Genomic DNA, 19,509 nt, shown 5'->3' with positions numbered 1-19,509 from the left:
ACATCCCCTACTTTTTTCATTTCATATAATAAAACCCTAACTATACTCTTCACATACGCTAAGAAACAATAAAGAAACCCATAATCTACTATTCACACAAACATACCTCAGCTCTTATAAACACTAACACACCAACACATACCCTCACACAATTAAAAAAAGAGTTAGTGTTTATATTCACACTACTCTACCTACACATTGGCAAATGGATCGTTATTTCTTTTCTAGAGTCTTGGGTAGCCCTGAAAAGGGCTGTTTTGTTTGGAACTTCATGGACACCTGGTTAATGGTGGCACCTTCCAGGCCTGGCGCCACATACACATCTTATCCCCCAGTTACTTTTTACCTTTTGGGGGGAGAGAGCAGAGGCAGGATATGTCGCTTCAGAATCCCAATTTTCACTCTCTGGGATTCTGAAATTTTTTCTTCTCTCCTTTTCCTCCTCCTCTTCTTTATATCTTCTCTCCTCCTCTTCTTTTTTTCTTCTTTCCTCCTCTCTTATCATTCCCTCCTCGACAATGGCTTCAGCGGCCAGTTCATTTAATATGCGCCTGGCATATTCCAGATGCACATGAAGTTCCAACAGTTTCTCCAGTCTCGTGTTCATTTTTTGGTGTTGATCAATCAACAAGGGTAGCTGGACTGCCGAACGAGTTTCAATTTATACTGAAAGCGCGTACGTGAAGTAAAACATCCCCCCTAAAAACATAAAATTCATCTTACCTAGATCATGACCAAAAAACAACAACGCGCGGACCTAAAAGAAACACTCACTCACTTTTTATGCTACCCATCACTATTATAAAATTTTTTATGAATCACTTCAATAGACTATTTACATATGCAAAGCAATCCAATCTAACCCCAAATCTACACCTCAAACAGCCCAAAAAAAACCAAACATCATTTTAATCTACTATCCACACCAACCTACTTTATCACTTACAAACACAAACACAAACACATACCCTCACATTTTTTTAAGAAAGAGTTAGTGTTTATTTTCACACTACTCTACCTACACACACACACTGGCAAATCGATCGTTATTTCTTTTCTAGAGTTTTGGGTAGCCCTGAAAAGGGCTGTTTTTTTTGTTTTGCTATGGCATTCTTTTTTAGTTTCTAAGAATGCGATGTCCTCTGAGGATAGACTTTCTGGCGATAGGTCTGCTTCTTCGGAAAGAGAAGAAGAATTCTTTGGTGTCGATACGACAATCGACAAAGCCTCTGTCAGCTTCAGGTTGCTGCTGCTGCTGTTGTTGCTGCTGTTGCTGCTGTCTCTGAAGTCTGTACTTCTCTGTCCATTCTTCTTTCTCCTTGTTCATTTCTTCTCTGAAGAGCTCTTCTATCAGGTCTTCAGTGATTTTTAACATTCTCACATTCTCTATTTCTTCTGGTTTCGGTATCAGACTGTGTCTGACCCTATGCAGATTCACGTAGGCTTCGTTGAGCTTAGCTAGTTTGGAGCACATCTTCTTAGGAGGATGAGTCGACAATGGATGGCTAGACTGGGAACAACCCGGTTCTTAAAGTTAAAGCGCGGACGTGAAGGAAAACATCCCCACACGGTTTTCGAGCCGCAACGTTCATGAGAGGGATAGTAAGAAATGAAAGAGCATCAATCCAACATTCTTATAGCTAAACAAAAGACAAAGGCATTTTTTTCTAAACACAACATTTTTATTCAAAAATCACTTAACACTAAACAACAACATTTTTAACAATAATCCAACATGATAACATCAAACAATTTTTTTCAAATGACAAACATTTTTTTTCTTCAATTACTAACTACTTTGAACAGGGCTGACAACGTTGTGAATGAAATTGTGATTTCCACTGTTGGAAATCATTAGGCCATTGATGGACACTACGTTTCCTAGCTTGAGACAAAAGATAAGCATAATGGTCACAAAACCATCTATCTACTTTCACATCGTTTCTAGCAGAAGAACGAGGATCGAAATGAGTCACTAAATGTTCTAAGGAATAGCCCAGGCTGCGATGATGCAGAAAATACACACAGTACTGTCCACACACCAAGGAATCTGTGCCTTGCAATTTCACATTATTGAATTGGGTGGTCTGAGCATTTCTTCTCATAAAGTCGATGATATCGTCTTCCAAAGGGGGCAATCCGTACGAATCGAAATATTCCACACATCCTTCTTGAGGAAAGTAAACGGCTACCCAGTGGGTTCCTGGGAGATGACTGTCGTCCGTGTTGATCACGTAAGCTTGATGGTCTTTAGGTTTGCGATGAGGGAGTTCATCTTTAGCACAGACGACGGGATTCCAAGAAGCCGTATACGAACTGTGGTTCAAAAGGTAATAAAGTTCCCAGGTATCCATTGTTTTGTGTTTGTTTTTCTTCTTCACAGGTAACAATACGTCGTCAATTCGATCCTGACTTTTTGCTTGAAAATGTCTGACGAATAAACGGTTATTCGTTCTGTTTCCTCACTCTGATTCAGGAGAGCTTCGATACGATGAATCTCTTGAGTGGTTAATGGTGGACAAGAATGTTCACGCAAGTCTTTATACCACTGGTGCAACACGTCTTTGTTCGAGATGAGGCTCCAAGCTTCGTCCAGATACTCGTCCAATTTTTCTTCTTGACTCAACATCAGGCATTTATCGTGTTGAATTTGACTGGGATGATCGTTTTGACATCCATAGCAATTTTTCTTGATCAATTCCGTCATTTTGTCGACCAAGTGTTTGGCAAAACAGGAGACTAAATGGGCCTCTTGTTCTGGCCATCTCGACTTCATCATGATATCTTTTTCGTCTTTGTCTTGAGATTCTTCTCCTTCCACGGTCTCCTTACATTCCATCTCCAAAGTTTCTCCACTAGGTAAAGAGGGATAACAGTCTTCCATGGCTTTCTAATAATCTAGAATGACTTCTCTCAAACTGTTGATTTCTATGGTATTATCGAATTCTGCATACAGGATGACGTTCACTGTCGCTGGTAGTTTATCTGCAAACTGAAGTTCCACACGAATCTGGCCAGATTTTATAGGGTGGAAATGTCCCTCGTCGCTGCCTTGGTCTGGAGTGAAATCGAAAGCCCACAAAGCGTAGCCTCCGTCATAATCGTCGTACGTAATGCCGTGACTGGTGTTGGTTCCTAACTGTCCCGTGGCTTCGTACAGGGACAAGTACGACCTCAAGTAATTCTTGTTTTTAAAGTCAGGTTCGAAAGGTCGGGTACACAAGGTCTTGCCATCGCGACTGACTTCGATCTTGGACACATTGTAATGATGAAAGTTGAAAGGATTTTCAAGGAAGGCTCCGTTGAAGGCTGAATTCGAGACCATACCAAGGATTAAACGCTTGGGTAACTGTCCTTGGAACAGATGATCTTCGGTTATGGATTGAAGGTTAGCGGGAATGGTGAACGTTTTCACTTCCACGCGTCGGATGGGATACTTGGCGGTCGTTCTGCTCAACGTTTGACTGATGTCGTTACCTACTTTAGGTAACACTTCCACGCGTCGTACGTAGAGTTTGGCCTGCATGATTTGGGTTTTAGGATTGCCACCAGTAGTAGCATCACCATCAGCCAACAAATGGAAAGCGGCACTACTGCGATTCAGTCTCAGGCGAATATTCACTCCGTTTAGCAAATATTTCTCTTGCAACCACATGTCCAAATGCAAACGATCCATCAGTTCTAAACTCTGTTCATCTAATATTTTCTTTCTTCGTTCTACAAATCCCTCATTGGTGGTTGGTTTTAATTTGGGGTCAGGGTCAAGACCTGTTTTATCAAATTCGCCAGGTTGCCACACCACACAGGCATCGAGATGAGTATCCTTGGCATCTATTCCGTACGTCAAGAGATTTTCCAAGTAGGCACGGTAAGGGTAAGTATCCATGCTGCTGCTAACCAGTTTGTTGTTCAAGTACAAGTCCACTGAGCTGAACAAGGAATGCATGAAATTGTTGATGGGAGCTACTTTCTCTTCGCCGGTTATATTATCTCCTCCCTTATCTTTAACTTTGACTTTCAAGTACAAGTAACTGTTATTCAAATCGATGTAATCTTCGGGTTGTCCTTTGATGTCAAACTCGATGGGAGCGGAATCGGTCAATGTGGAGATGGGATTAAATTCCACCCACTGGGATTCTTGCATCGTCATCATGGTGGGGGGCATGGCAAACAGATCCAGTTCCGTCTTGGAACAGGCGCAAGACTCTCGGTGCATCATTTTTTGTTGTTGCTGTGTCTCAATAATCGAAAACGTCTAAGTCTCGAACGGTTCTTCTTTTCTTGGCCTTTCTCGCTTGAAGTCTGGTGAAAGGGTGTTTTCTTCTTCGTCGTCTCTTTCTGCCTTGTCCTTGCTGAATGCCTGACTCGGTAGCGTGCAGGGCATTTATAGGTGTCTCTCGTCGACCCAAAATGTCTTTGCCCGTTTGCAGCAAGACATTTTTGCCTGCCCTCATGAAGGCTTCTTTAGGGTTCTGTTTGTCGATGATGACATTTTGGAGAAATTCTTTGCCTTGTGTCAGTGCCGCATCTTTCAAGGCGTGCAATCCGCGTGTCACCATCGGTTTCAACACCGGGGCCACCGAACGAAAGGCCGATTTTAACATGTCTCCTAAACCGTGTCCTCGCTGTCGAGCCACCCCTTGGTACACTGGATACATGACTTACTTACGAATCGTGAGAGAACCGTTTTCGAAAATGGAGTTTCACCGTGACTTTTCCTTTGGTGAATGGAATATTTTGTCCCAAATCTCCTTTTATAGTAATGTTGACCGTGTCCAAATACGACTTGCTGACCGGCAAATAGTGAGGATGGACAAATTCGCGGTGGACGTGGTAAGTGTTTCCACCTTCCTCGTCAGCGTTCGTGGCAGAATCCACTTTGAAAGGAATGACACGCAGTAACGGCACGGAGGTGTGTCCCACCACGTTGTATTCCACCACATCGGAATACACAAAGATCAAATTCAGTCCTTGGTTCAGTTCTACCGGGGTACGAAAATACTGGCCAAAAGTCTCGTTGTCGTAAATGACTGGTAATTCGGGTTGTGTTTTTTGTTCTAATTTCTTCCTCATCTCCGTGTCACCGCCCAACATGTCAAACAATTCAGGACAAAATTTAATGGACACGATTTTAGGCCGTTCAAATTTCATCAAGAAGCGACGAGCTACTTTGTGGTACTCCATGGTGACACTTTTGTTCTTGATAATCTTAAAAGCTTCCCCAAACACGCCATTAAACTTGGAGGCTATGGCGCTGACCAAATGATGACCACTGAAATAATAGCCTGGGTTAATCAGAAAGTTGTAGGTGGTCGTTTTAGTGATTTGATTATAGGTTTTATTGGTATATGTGCTACTAGTCTTATCCAACTCCTCTTGCAATTGTTTGTCATGAACTTCCACCGTAAAAGTATTTTGCTGGGCAATGACATTGTGGACTTGGGTCGGGTGAATTATTTCCACTAAAGCCACTTCCCAATGGGCTTCGTGATCTAAGGGGATGGCTTGAGGTAATTTGGCCGTGTAACAGCACAACGTGTTCTTGGGAAACACCTCCATGGAACACCTCCATGGAACTGTCACTGGGTAAGGTTAAGTAAAATTGGTTTTGGTGACTCATAATTCCAGAGTTCTGTGGCTGTCCGAGGGGTTAGTGGATGTCAGAGGCGTGTCTCCGCCCAAAATGGGGTTCTGGTTGTGGTTGTTGGAGTGGTGACTGGCACTGGCACTGGACACAACGTTCCCGTTCGAGGAGAATTTCAGGGAGGGATTGGGAAGCAGGTAACCGATGCAACTGCTCAATAAAATGGTCCACAATTGTTTGTCTCCTTGTTGCAAACTCAAATTGGCGATGGCTGCCCCGATGACACAATACACCACGAAGATTTGGCAGAAAAAGACGATTTGCGTTTTAGGCACACGTTCTCCACACCACACCCACAAGGGTTGTTTTTGTAAATCTTGCACAGAAGAACTAGGGGAAGAAGGAGTGGTCGACGTAGCTGCGTCTGCTGCTGTGTGAAAGGGCATGATGGTCACTTCTTCTTTTTATAGTCGATGACTTGCGAAGCGTCGATCCAAGAATCGAAACTGGGTGGATATCCTTTCCAACGTACTTTGACTTCTTTGACACGTCGTTTGCCCACTTTACGGGTTCTGCGTTCGAGAATGCTTTCGATGTCGTACACGTCGTCTTCTTTTTTGGTGACACGTTGTAACTCGGGCAAATAAAACGTTCCTTTGAGTACTTCTCCGTTCATGTCTTCCAATTTATAGACGGCAGGATGACGGCCATGTACTCGTCCAGTGACGCGAAACAATTCGGTCGTCCAGTTAGGTAAGTAACTTTTGTCGAAAGTGCGTTTGGTTTTGCCAATGCGCACCCAATCTCCTACGGTCAACTCTCCACTTTTCTTGGGGACAGCCCTCGTCGGGGACGTACCGAACAGGCGCTCGAACACCAGCACTTCGTTGTCGGGAGTCACGTCTTGCGGGGCACGTCCGATGCTTCGATGGTAAGATTGGTTGTACGCTTGCACCAGGTGCGGTAAGATGTCGATGTACTTCAGAGTGTGGTGATGCGTAAAATATTTCCACATGCGTTCTTTCAAAGTGCGTTGAAAACGTTCCACGATGCTGGCTTTGGTTTCGGGATTCTCGGTGGTAAAAAAATGAATGTCACGTTTCTTTAATTCTTTTTGGAAAGCTTGGTTCAGAAATTCGGTGCCTTTGTCCGTTTGCCATCGAAGAGGGTGACGACCGCTTTGTTTCAACACTCGTTGCAGGGCTCGCACTAACTCGCTGCTCGATTTGGAAGTCAAAGGCACGACCCAGGCAAATTTGGAAAAGACGTCGATGACACAAAACAAATATTTGTAGCCACGATTGTAGCTGGCCAAATGAGAGACATCGGCTAAATCGGCTTGCCATTGATGATCGATGCCTTCCACTCGGGTGCGACTTCTGGCAAACTTGCGTCGAATGGCTTTGTGTAAAGTGTAGGTAGCTTGTTCTTGTAACCATCGTTGCACTTGAGGTAAACGGAGACTTTTCAGTCGCGTTTTGGCAGCACGATACAATTTTTGAACTCCTGCGTAACCTGCAGGATGGGAGGGATCGTAGTAAATGCTAGCTAAGACTTTTTCCATTTTTTTGTGTTGATTGGTGTCTTAATAAGGCACCCACTCTTGGAAGAGGCTACTCTTTTTTTCTTGGGGTATTTTCTTGGATTGTAATGCTTTGCGTGTGCGGCCAGCAATAGGTGTCGAAGAGGAGGAGGATGTCTGAGCAGGGGATATCGGTTCTTGTTTCACTTCTGTCTTCACTTCTGTCTTCACTTTCTTTTTCTCTTGTGAGGAAGAAGGGGTGGCCATCATCTTTTTAATCCATCCAATTCTGGAGGTAGGTGGTGTTGTTAACTTGCGTACTTTTTCTGGTGGAGTTTGAAATCCTTCTTCTTCTTCTTCTTTTCCTTTTTCTGTCTTGGTCACGGGTACTGGTGGTACTGGTACTGGTACTGGTACTGGTGATGGTGCTGGACTTTTCATCAAGGTCTTAAAATCTTTCAGAGTGGGTAGAACTGTTTCGTCTAAAGCTTTCTGGTGAAAGAGTTGCAGTCGTTGCAAGAGTTGACCGTACTTTTGTGATTTTTCTGTTTCGGACAAATCTTGGCGATCCATCAAGGATTGCAATTCGTGTTGTAACTGGGACATCTCGCTCAAATTGGGATTGGGAGGTAAATGCGGGGTGCGTTGTTCTTGCCACCGATGGTATTCCATCCATCGTTTGTAAGGCACTAAAGCTAGTTTTCGTCCTTCCATGGGGTTGTCAGGGGTGAATTCTGAGATCTTGGGACTTCCGAAGGCCTTTTTATCTTGCTCCCACCAGTCCTCCCAACATGGTTCCCAAGACTCCTTTCAGTATGGGGCCTAACAAGAGAGGTAAAATGCCTCCACGTTGGACCAACATCTTCTTTTTTTGACGAATGGGAATTTTCTTTTGAACCATTTTCCGAAGAACGTGACGATGTTTGCCTAAGCATTGTTTCTGGTGTTTGGACAAAGGGATCGTGCCTTTCAAAACGTTCAAACAACATTCGCACACGGTATCGATGACCTCTTTGGAGGCCGTTTGAATGAGTTTTTTTCGTAGGGGTGGAGAAGCTTTGGACAGGACAGATAACAGGTCCCCATGTTTGGCTAAACGTGGTGGTAGTCCTTTTCTTTTCTTTCCTTGGGGTTTTCTGGAGGGTGACATCTTTGCTTGTGGGTTCTGGGACATTCACCAAACAGACACTAACGTCGATGACTTAACACACACCCTTTTATCTTTTTTTCTGGGACTATCGCTTTGTCATAAAGGTGACAATGTTTTTCCTAAAATCGCCAAGGAATCCTCCCCTTTGTTGACGCCTCTTTTTCTTGGAACGACTGTGTCTTTTTTTAGGGTAACGTCGATGCTTGGCTAAGCGCTTTGTCGGATGACGCGTCTGCCTTTGTCTCTTTCTTTTGTGGCTTCTTGGAGGTGACATCTTTTTACAAGTTCACTGATACCCCGACTTGGTCACAGGTCTTTTTATACTGGAACGCGTCGCCACTGATTGTCTTTACGTTTTATCAGTTTGAGGACAGGCATGACACGTCGTGCAGGGGTACGCAACGGACTAAATCGAGCCAGTTCTTGCTTGGACAAATCCAGTAAACTTTGTAACATGCCTGATCTTTCATGGACTTTGATTTTGGGAGAAGGTACTTTGTGAGCAGCAGCCACTGCCGCTAAATTGGAAGGTCCTGCCACTGGAGAAGTTCTTTTGGGGGTCATCAACGGAGATGTTCTTGGTGTGATCAACGTCTCCAAGTACTCTTCAGTTCCTGGTGACATCAACGGAGAAGTGGACAAACGTGAGGCTGCCGGAGACGCTGTGGCAGGTCGTGGCTTGCGAGTGTAAGGTTGCGTCCTGGCCGAAGTGCCTCTCTTGCGACTAGTTTTCTTCTTCTGTGGACTTTTCTTTTTCTGGGGACTTTTTCTCTGTTTCTTTTTCTGGGGGCTTCTTTTCTTTTTCTGGGGTGATGGTGGTGGTGTCTGGTAAGAGGAGGGTCCTGCCACTGGAGAAGTTATTCTTCTTGGGGACCTGGTCTTTTTCTTTTTCTTCTTGGGGCTTCGTTGGACTTTTGTCTTGGGGATAACTTTGGGGGCATTAGGATCCCATCTTAAGAGTGAGCGAATGATGACCCCGCCTAGAGTACCGCTCCCTCCAGGTTTCAAAATGATTTGTTTTTTGGTTTGAGTGTCGATGCGGGGATCGGCCAGTTGGACCAAAGCGACTTTGTTTCGATCGAAAAAGCGTTGGGTTTGATGAGGAATCTGAATGATTCCTTGGAGTAATTGACGTGCCGTCACCGTGAACCATCGTAAGACTTCTTTGAGACTAGCTTCTAAGACACGGGCTCGTGTTTGTGGATCTTTTTCTCGACTGATGCCATACAAGGCACGAATCAATTTGACGGGAAGATGCGACTGAAGGGACGTCATGTTCACACTGTGTGAGACAGACGAAAAAGGGTCTGAGGTTTTTATAGATTTTTTTCATGGGGAGTGAAATGAAGTCGAGGACGGAGACGTGTACAGGACAGGCCCTCCGTCTTGGCACCAGTGGTGAAACAAGTGGGTACGAAATCGCAAATCCTCGGGGGTCGTAGGTTTCAAATCGACGAGTAAATAGGCGTGTGGCGTTTGAGTGGCATCGTCGTACGCCTGAGTCAGCCATGGCGTTCCTAACTGTTTGGCTAAGACTTGCACTTGCGATTTATCTCGAGGGCTTTTAAACAAGACCACGTAATGCGCATTGAGACTGATGGTGCGATGGGCTTTACTTTGTTGAAACAAATTTTGGGTGATGTAAACGACACTGGCATTACGGTGATGCCCTTTGCGCGTGAACCACAATTTAATTTCTTCTTCGTCTTCTCCTAACATGTCGTCGAAAATGACCAAATGGGTTAGACGGGAGTCAGAGACGATGCCATCGTCTTCTTTAGGAATGCCTTCCACGAACACGATGGAATCGCCTTGACTTTCTCGCAAGAGGCTGTACGCCGATTGCCACTCTTTGTAACACCACACGATCCGTTGAGGGGGTCGATCGATCAAATGATGTTTATGTTCGATCAAACGTTTGACGAATTCGGTTTTGCCTGAACCGCTAGGTCCAGCAATGAGCATGTTAAAGGGATGGCGAAGATACAAAGCCTCCCAACTGGCACGATCTAAGTGTTCGTCGATGACTTTGACAGTAGAAGAAGAGGGAGCAGAGACAGTAGAGGTAGCCATGGTGTGAGAAATGTCACTTGTGACACGAAAAACAAACAAGGCAAGAGTTTATATACTTTTTCAGAACACGTTTATTGAATGTTTTTTTCAAACATGAATACGAAAGACAAAAATGCATAAAAGCCAAAGGCTTAAGTACAAGAATAAAAGGCACATGATAACGATGAATGTGGAATAAACACAAGTGTCTGTACAACAACCACATGTTTTGGGTAATGTTCTAACCAGTTCAACAGGGGGTAAGGTCACACAAGTGTCCTCCCGAAAGGGTCTTTCAGGCCTGTCCACGACAGTCCTGTCTTGGGTGACGGGTTCTTCTTCTGGCACCGTCACTAACACGGGATGAAAAGTAACTTTTTTCCTTGAACAACTCTCGTGTATACTGGGCCACTTCTTGGGTCCAAGCCTCAAAATCCCATTCTTTCCAGGCACGGACATCTGTCCAATGGGGATGTAAGTCACAAGCTACACACACATCGTCATACACGTCTTGGGTAGCTAAAAGTTGACGAATCTTTTTTTCCCGTAGAGGTCGAGAAGTATCCAGATGAAAACGCAAGGCTTTGAGCAAAAGGAGTTTTTCGTGACCATTTAAGGCCATGGAGGTGGTAAGTACTGATCGTAAAGAGTCCACAAAGAATCGGCTGGTAAACGAAATCCCAGAAAACAAGTCACTAAGACACACACCACTTGTCGTCCCAAATTGAATGGATACAGTTGTTGTAATAATCGATGGTAATGATCCACAGTTTGAATATGGTCATTGAGTTCCTTCCACGGAATCTGTTGGATGACATACGACATAAGTCGTGGCATAGCAGCCTGTTTTTATAGTCTCTTTGTTTCGAAAAGAATACACGTACTTTCTAGCCAGTGATCTTCGTTCTCCAGTTGGGAATGTAAATCTTGCATACTGTAACCGAAACGTCAGAGTTCGATTAGAAGTTTCCTCTTCCGCTAAGTAGATTCCACGTAAAATATGTTGGTAATCCTTTACCTCGTCTTCCTCAATGGGTTGCTCTAGGTGAATCTCGAAGTAACCAAAATGATCAACACGTGAATCATCGGGGGCCTGGAAGTATTGAACAAGGTCTGACCACTGAAACAATTTCTGACGAATCAGTTCTCTTATACCATTCAGGTACCAGTGGTTAAAAATCTGGTGACGTAACGGATGCAATTGTTCTTTACGTTTCACTTGTATTTTCACCAGCTCTCGGTAAATGCGTTCTCTCAACTCCACAGGCAAGCCCAAAATGTACTCTTGTAAAATATCCATAAGTATATACACTGTTTTTGGAATCGTTGGGTGGTAGCCAATAGCCTCGTTTAACTTTGTGCCTAATGTAATATCCACTCATAATCAGTCTTCTTGTACTTTGGAACAGAGCATAATTTAAAAACGGATGAATCACTTTGAGTTTACGTTTCACTTGTATTTTGACCAGCTCTCGGTAAATGCGTTCTCTCAACTCCACAGGCAAAGCACGAATGTTCTCTTGTAAAGTATCCATGAATAGGTCATACTAAATCCTCTTTGGTCTGACACAAGAAATGTACTCTTTGCACAAACATGGTTTCACTTCAGTGTCGAATTTAAATCGTTGAGTCACTAATCTACACATTACAATTCGTTCAGAAGTTTCCTCTTTCACCAAGTTGACATTGTGTGAAAGATGTTGGTAATTCGTTAACTCTTCCTCTGGAATTCGATGCAGTACGTTTACAATGATGTAACTACAATCGTCCATACCAAACCAATCCTTTTTAAAACTAGAGGATCGTTGATCAATGTCTGTCCAATGGAACACTTTCAATTGAATCAGTCCTTGTATAGCCTTCAGGTACCAGTGGTTCAAACACCGGTGACGTAACGGATGCAATTGTTCTTTACGTTTCACTTGTATTTTGACCAGCTCTCGGTAAATGCGTTCTCTCAATTCCACAGGCAAAGCACGAATGTTCTCTTGTAAAGTATCCATGAACAGATTATTATGGTAAGAAGTTACTTCAATGTCTCGGTCCCACTAAAGGTAAGTAATGACAATTCGGTGACCATCGAGCATGTTCTACGTAGGCCGAATCTTGCGGTTCCCAGTGGTGAAGTGACACACCGCAACTGAAGCACTTGACTTTATCTCCTTCGCCCAAGTAGAAAAATCCGGCTCTGGCTAATTCTTCGGGGGTCGGTCCTCCCAGATACTTTGGCCATTTTCCTTTGAACAATTGAAGACGATTTTCAAAGTCGCAGTATTCCGACAAACGCACAGGAAACGAATATTCGTTTTTCACAGGTTCGTTTCGATGAGGGTTGGGTGACAGGAACAGGAGTTTACTCAGGGCTGGATGACATCCGTAGGGGGGTAGACGTGAAGGTCGACATTCCCCTTTAAACCCGGTAAAATGTCTAAGAGGACGAGCAGCATCGCTTTCGCATCCCTCAGGTTTGACACGCACAGCATCACTTTCCATGACAGGGGCAGTGAGAACAAAGTTCCCATGATGCTTTACGGCATCGCTCAGGTCACAACGTACAGCATCGGTCCCATCGCAAGGCTCACAATCGCACTCGTCTGCAAACTCCGTTACGCAATTACAATGGTAACCACATGGACAATCGCAGTTTCCTTCCGGACATTTTCCGTCGCAATGCCTGGGTCTTATCCATCCAATATTAGTCACACTAGAGGAAGATACAACTTTTTTACAATCCCCAAACTGGAACGATGCCTCTTTCAAAGTATTCATCTTGTTCGCTCGGTCTTGGTAGTCACAATGAACTATCGATCTTGCCTAGGGTTCCTTTTTTATATACAGACCAATACCGACGTGACCGTACGGTAAGGTGAAATGATTGGGAAGTCTCACTCGCTTCTGGTACACGATTTGATAGACTTTTTCCAAGGGTCGACTGACGATGTGGTGAGTGGGTAAACGTACAATCTTGTTCGGTTGGTGAGTGGTCACTTTAAAGTTTCCATCCTCTCCCGATTGCAAGGCTTCTTTCAATACCCCAAAGTTGACCACACGACTGGTACGATAATTCAGAGTCAGTCCTTTCACTTTGCACGTCGTGTGCACTTCTCCTTGTTTGTCACGGTATTCGTAGCCGTAATTTTTGGGACCGCCACTGACAAAACTTAGAATCTTGTCGTCGGGATGCTCGTCTGTCCAGGCTCCTAAACGGTCTCCTTCGATGTTAGGGTGATGTTGAATCGGGTGATGGATGTAAATGCAACTGTCCGTGTCAAAGTACAGGACGCGTTCTTCTAACAGTTCTAAAGCTTCGTACAATTTTAAGCGAGCATGGGCTGTCACGTAAGCCGCAATGATGACATTTCCAAAAGGGTCGTCTTGTACAAAGTCCAGATCTTCTTCGTAATTGACCAAGATCAAATTCTCTCGAACGACGTCCACGTGTTTCATGTATTTGGTTTTGTCGTGAATCATCTGGAAGTAGCGGGAAGGTTCTGTCAAATATTCCGTCTTGGGTAAACACGGTCGTTGTGCCATTTTACCCCACAAACAATTTAACATCAATTTGGCAAACGATCTCCTGCCTTCGTTTTTCTCGATGTGGTCTAAAGAGATGCCTTCTTGTTCATAGTATTTCTCTTTGAATTGTATTTGGTCTTCGGGAGTGTGACACCAGGAAGGATAGCCGCTGGCTTCTTGCTTCAGTTTCAAAAAGGCATCCACGTAGTCGGCGAAAATGCCTTTCTGACTGGGATCACCCTTGCGGTACTGTTGTGTCTTGGGAAAGTGGCAAATTTCGTACACTTCTAACAGTTGGTATCCCATGTCCAGAGCTTTGAACAATTCTACGCTGACCCAGGTTCCCGTCAAGGCACGTTCTTCCTGGCTGTGCTGACAAGGTTGATCTTGGTTGCACGTTTCGGCACAAGTACGGCACAAGGGAAACATCAGTTTGCCTTGACAATGGTGAGGTAAGACGGGATGGTAGAGGTTCGTGGGAGGCAAAACTTTACACTTGATCAAGCCTTCGTATTGTCGAATGTTTTTCAGGTCGATGTGTTCCGTTAACAATTGCGGGTGCCCTACAGGAAAGCGACAATATTTGCACACGTAGGGATACAGCGAACACACAAGTATTTGATTTCTTCTCCTTTCTCTTCGTCGGCTTGGTACAGCAAACAGGTGGCATTGGTCCTTCCTCCGTACAAACTATCCCTCGGGTTCAGCGGGTCCATGAACTGGTAACTTTCCACGAGGCGTTTAAACTCGGGATCGGTTTTCATACGGTGATCGTACTCGTGTTCCCACATTTCCACCACTTGGTATCCTTGCTGTTCTAACTTTAGGCGTCGCTGACAAGTGTCCTGGTACAAGTCTTCCATGGTTCGTTGCAAAAACTGATTTTTAGTGCCACGGTCAGGGTAACAGACGGGACATCCGTGAAATAAGCAACCGTTAAACTCGTACACGATCTTGGGGTTTTCTAAGTCCCAGCCATCGACCGAATACGTTCCGATGGTCTTTTCACCCCCTCCGTTGCGGGCATGCTGAATCCACTTGTCTTCCTTGTCGCACAAGTAATGTAACCAACGTAGGGCTTTGACCGAGTATTGACGTTTGACAAAGTGGGTCGTTTGAGGACTGATGACAGCCACGGTGTTTTCAGGCATGAATCGTTGTCGATACACTAAGGAACACGCTTTGGCAATGGTGCAAGCTTCTTTCAAAGGATCGACCCCTCCGTGTTCCATGAACAGTTCTCGAAATTTTCCACAGCAACGCCGTAAAATGTCCACGTCGGAACGACAATACTTTAGCATTTCTTCCTGAAAGTCGAAAGGGTCCGAGGCGTGAGCCTGGTACCAAGCGTAGAAAGCTTCTCGTTGTTCGGTACGCATGTTGTCGGGGTCGTAATAGTGAGCCTCAGGTAAATGGGGTAGAACGGCGTGTTGATTGGCTTCCGTATTGAAAAAGTGTGGAAAGTACCCTTTAGCCATTTCTGTCATTCCAAACGTTTTAGGCATTCGACTCAAAGGCATGGCCAAATAGCTCATCGAATCTTTAAACTGTACTTGTCCCACTTGCATGAAAATGATTTTGGCTCCGTTCAAAGTCACTTTAGGACGCTCGGTGCCTTGTTCCGTATAGTACCTCAAAAGAAACTGTCCATCGTATCCGGAGAAATTGTGAGCCATCACCGTGGCATGACGATGACAATCTCCGTAACATTCGATGTCCTCTTGGCTCCACGTCTTGTCGATGGGGTCTAAGACCCATTGTGCAAAATCGGCTAACGTGTTCGGTCCCCGAAAGATTTTTTCACGCCCTCCAGGAATCTTGCTGCAGTGAGGGCAATGACTGAAGATAGGTTCTTGAATGCACTTCTCGCACGCTCGATGAGCCACGCAAAAATTAGGAATGTGAATGCCGGTCTCTTGCATGCATTCGAAATCGAAAAAGATGAAATTGCCTTTCTTCTTGTGACCGTCCTCTTTCTCTGGTGGGGGTTGGTATTTTTGCACGTAGCATTGGTGTTCCAAGTCCACGATGTGGTGACAAATGTGACATTTTTTCTTTCCTCGACATACGTGTGCCTTGGCATTATTGGTAAGTATGCCTTGTCCACACGTAGGGCACAATCTCAGCAGTTGACAAGCGCATTTCTTCTGTGAACCTTGTGTTTTCAGATGTTGTTGGTAACAGGTAGGGCTGACAAACGTGCGCAGACAAGTTGAACAAGGCACTGGTTCTTCGCTCAGACAGGGTGGAGAGGCCAAACATCCTGAGCATTTCCATCCACAATGTTTGTGTTGCTCTCGATTATTATAACCATAGTCACATTTCTCACAATAATAAGCATATCCCAGGAATCCAGTGATACTGGTAATGGTATCGAAATGGTCATCGTGATGATAAAGGTGAATGTATTTTCCGTCCTTAAAATCTTGGCCTCGAAACAATAGAGGCCCGCGCATTTCTTGAGGGTGCACTTTCAAGGTGTATCGTGGAGCTAGGACATCTTGCAATCTTTGCATCTCGGGAATGCCACAGGGTGTGTCTTTGGGCAGTCCGGCTTGTTGTAACAGGAGTTCTGCTTCGTTTCGTTGTTTGGCTCGGTCGGAACGTTGAATAGTGTTCCAGGTTCTTTTCCATTCTACCGTGTCGTTCTTGTTGGCATAGGTTCGTCCCACCACGATGGCACGGGCTAAACACATCTGGTCATGAGGGTTGTTAATTCGGACGAGACTCGTTTTGGTGTTGCGAAGGTCGTCCACCAATAACATCTTTTTGCGTCCTGTCCCTTGAGGAGGAGAGACGTGGGTCATGTCCAGTGTGGCTTTACCATCGGTGATGTCAAACTGATCATTAGATTGTTGTACGTGTTGAATCTTGTCCATGACTTTGGAAGCAGTCAATTCTGCAGGGGTGCTAAACTCGATCCAAACAGGGGATTTCAAACCGTCGTGTTGTATGGAAAGTCTCAAGCGATCGTCTTCTTTGGGTTGACATTGTCGCTTGAGTGCAGTGAGCAAAGAATCCCACACCTCAGTGATGAACACTTCTGCTTTCTCTAACGGCACTTCAGCCTTGAAATCTTTAAACTTCACCGTGTATTTGTAAGCCGTGGTTCTAAATTTTCTAGAGGAGCGCTTTTCCGTCTCTCGAATGGAATAGTACTTTTCAGGGTTGACAAAGGGTGGTGAACTTGGTTTAGAGGGTTCGGATTCTGGTTCACTCATGTCCTCTTCAAAATCACTGGCATGAATTTGTGCCAAGATTTCAGCCCTGGTACGAGGCGATAGATCACGTTTCGGCCTCTTACTTTCTTCTTCTTTCTTCTCGAATGAATGGGATCGTTTCATCTTGAAAGCAAAAAGTCAAATGACTCAAGTTCAAACACCATAAACTACTTTATAGTCATAGCAGACCAGCGTATATAAAAGGGTGTGTGTCTTGTCCTTTCACTATTCATTTCACTCTCAAGCCGAGCACAACGATGGAAGAGACTAACCAGATGGAACGTTTCGTCAGAGCTTTGCGAGGGGTCATTAGAAAATTCTCTTCAGACCAGCCTACGGACTACTCTCCTTCCTTTAGAGATAAAAGTCAAGATACTTGCTATATCTGTCAGAAGAAAGGGCATTGGTCTTCAGAGTGTCCAGACCGTCAAAAAAGAAAAAAAAAACAGGGGATAAAAAAGACAAAAGTCAAGATACCTGTTATTATTGTAAAGAAAAAGGACATTGGTCTCCAGATTGCCCAAAAAAGAAACAAGAGGAGTCAGAAGAAAAGAGGAATTCTTCAGAAGAAGAGAGGGATTCTTCAGAGGATTAGAGGGATTCTTCTGAGGAAGAAAGAAGACAGGTGAAGAAAAAGAAACAGGAGAAAAAAAGAAGAAGGGAAGAAAGCGAGGAGGAAGAAGAAGAGGAAAAGAGTGTGACGGTGAAGAAATTAAAAAAACAGAGAGACTAAACAAGGAGACAAAAGAAATCAATGAACTTTTTATTAAAGTGTTGTGTTGTGAATTGTGAATTGGATTGTAAAAAAATGGAGAAAAGAATAAATGAATGATATAAGGTAAGAGTCTTTGAGTTTTGATTTTAAAATAAGAAGCTACACTCACGCACTCATACAAAGACGCGTACTATAAGGGTAACATGGGCGAGTTTTTTTTTGAGTTATTGGCAAATTGAAATTGTCTTTCTTTTCGAGAAATGTGAGTGGCCCTGAAAAGGGCCTTTTTTCTTTATGGTGCAGGGGTGAGTTTAAGCAATCAATTTTAACTGCCTTAAGCCTTTGCCACGGCCAAGGCCTACTTCTGGACTGCGTAATGATGATAATGATTGGGTTGAAATCACTAAGGGTGGTACGGTAGGCTTAGTCACAGGGTTGACATGTTTGGCTCGGGAAGGTCGTATTCTCTTCGGTCGTGATAAAGAAGTCTGATACATTTGTTTCAGACTTCTTAACTCCGCTAAAATGTCCAACAGTACCGTGACCGTTTGATTTTCACCCTCTTGTTTCTTTGCTGCTACTTCTTCTTGCTGTTGTTTTTTTCTTACCTCTTCTTCTTGTTGCTGTTGCTGTAGGAGAAAAGCCTGTTCCGCTTCCTTTTGTCGTTGTATAAATTTCTCCAATTCTTCTTTCTGTCTCTGTCTAAAATTCTCCACTTGCGGTAATGAAGAAGGTAACGAAGGTTCCGGAACAAATTCTTGCGAGGAGAGAAAATCCACAAAATCCCAATTCACCTCTTCTGAAAGTAAGTCCGGATTCCCTTGGGCGGTCTCCCCTGCTGGTGCACCCCACTGGATCGTTTTCTGAGTTTCCGTCATGTTGAATCACTATCGCATAGATTGACTGCACACAAGCGCTAGCGAATCTATATTGACTACGTGACGTCACAGACTGCTCTCTTCGGATTGGATGCGGGCTGACTGAATTCTGTAACGCGTGTTCGGATTGGTGAATGAACTCAATCCGTTTCAATCCTTTCTGTCCCTATAAATAAGCGCAGTTCACTGCATTGATTCACCTATTTTCGGAGCCTCAACATGTGGACCGACGTTGAATCTTCAACCCTTGTGTCAACAATGATGTTCAGGACGGACATGCTCATGTATGTCCGATCCAAGTGGACCGTTGTCTACAGGACCAACAGCAGTCTGTGGATAAGAAGAGTCTATATAGAGAGACAAGGTTGCCTCAAGAGGACTCTGATGTATGGCCCTGCTGTAAGACGAAGTTTGAGGAAAAGAAGATGTCGCAAATGCCCTTTATGTTAAGGGCATATTAACATAAACCAAAGGCCCTTTTCAGGGCCCCCATATATCTCGAAAAGAGATAGCCTTTGAATTGCCTACCCCTTTTTAAAAATTTTTTTTTAAAATTTAAAAAAAATCCCATGTTAAATTCCCCTTGTACGTAGAGTGACCCACGATTTATTGCCATGTTAAATTCCCCTTGTACGTAGATTGTCCCACGATTTATTCCCATGTTAAATTCCCCTTGTACGTAGATTGTCCCACGATTTATTCCCATGTTAAATTCCCCTTGTACGTAGATTGACCCACGATTTTTTGCCATGTTAAATTTCCATTGTACGTAGAGTGTCCCAGGGGTCCCTGTAATGCTAATTCCCATTGTACGTAGGGTGCCCCACTTCACTACTAAGAAACAACGTAAATGAATGTACGCATTATTCCC

Source organism: Sinohyriopsis cumingii, chromosome 15 (assembly GCF_028554795.1).
Source record: "Sinohyriopsis cumingii isolate HCF-2022 chromosome 15, ASM2855479v2, whole genome shotgun sequence".
Classification (NCBI taxonomy): Eukaryota; Metazoa; Mollusca; class Bivalvia; order Unionida; family Unionidae; genus Sinohyriopsis; species Sinohyriopsis cumingii.
Note: the sequence above shows the minus strand (reverse complement) of the source record.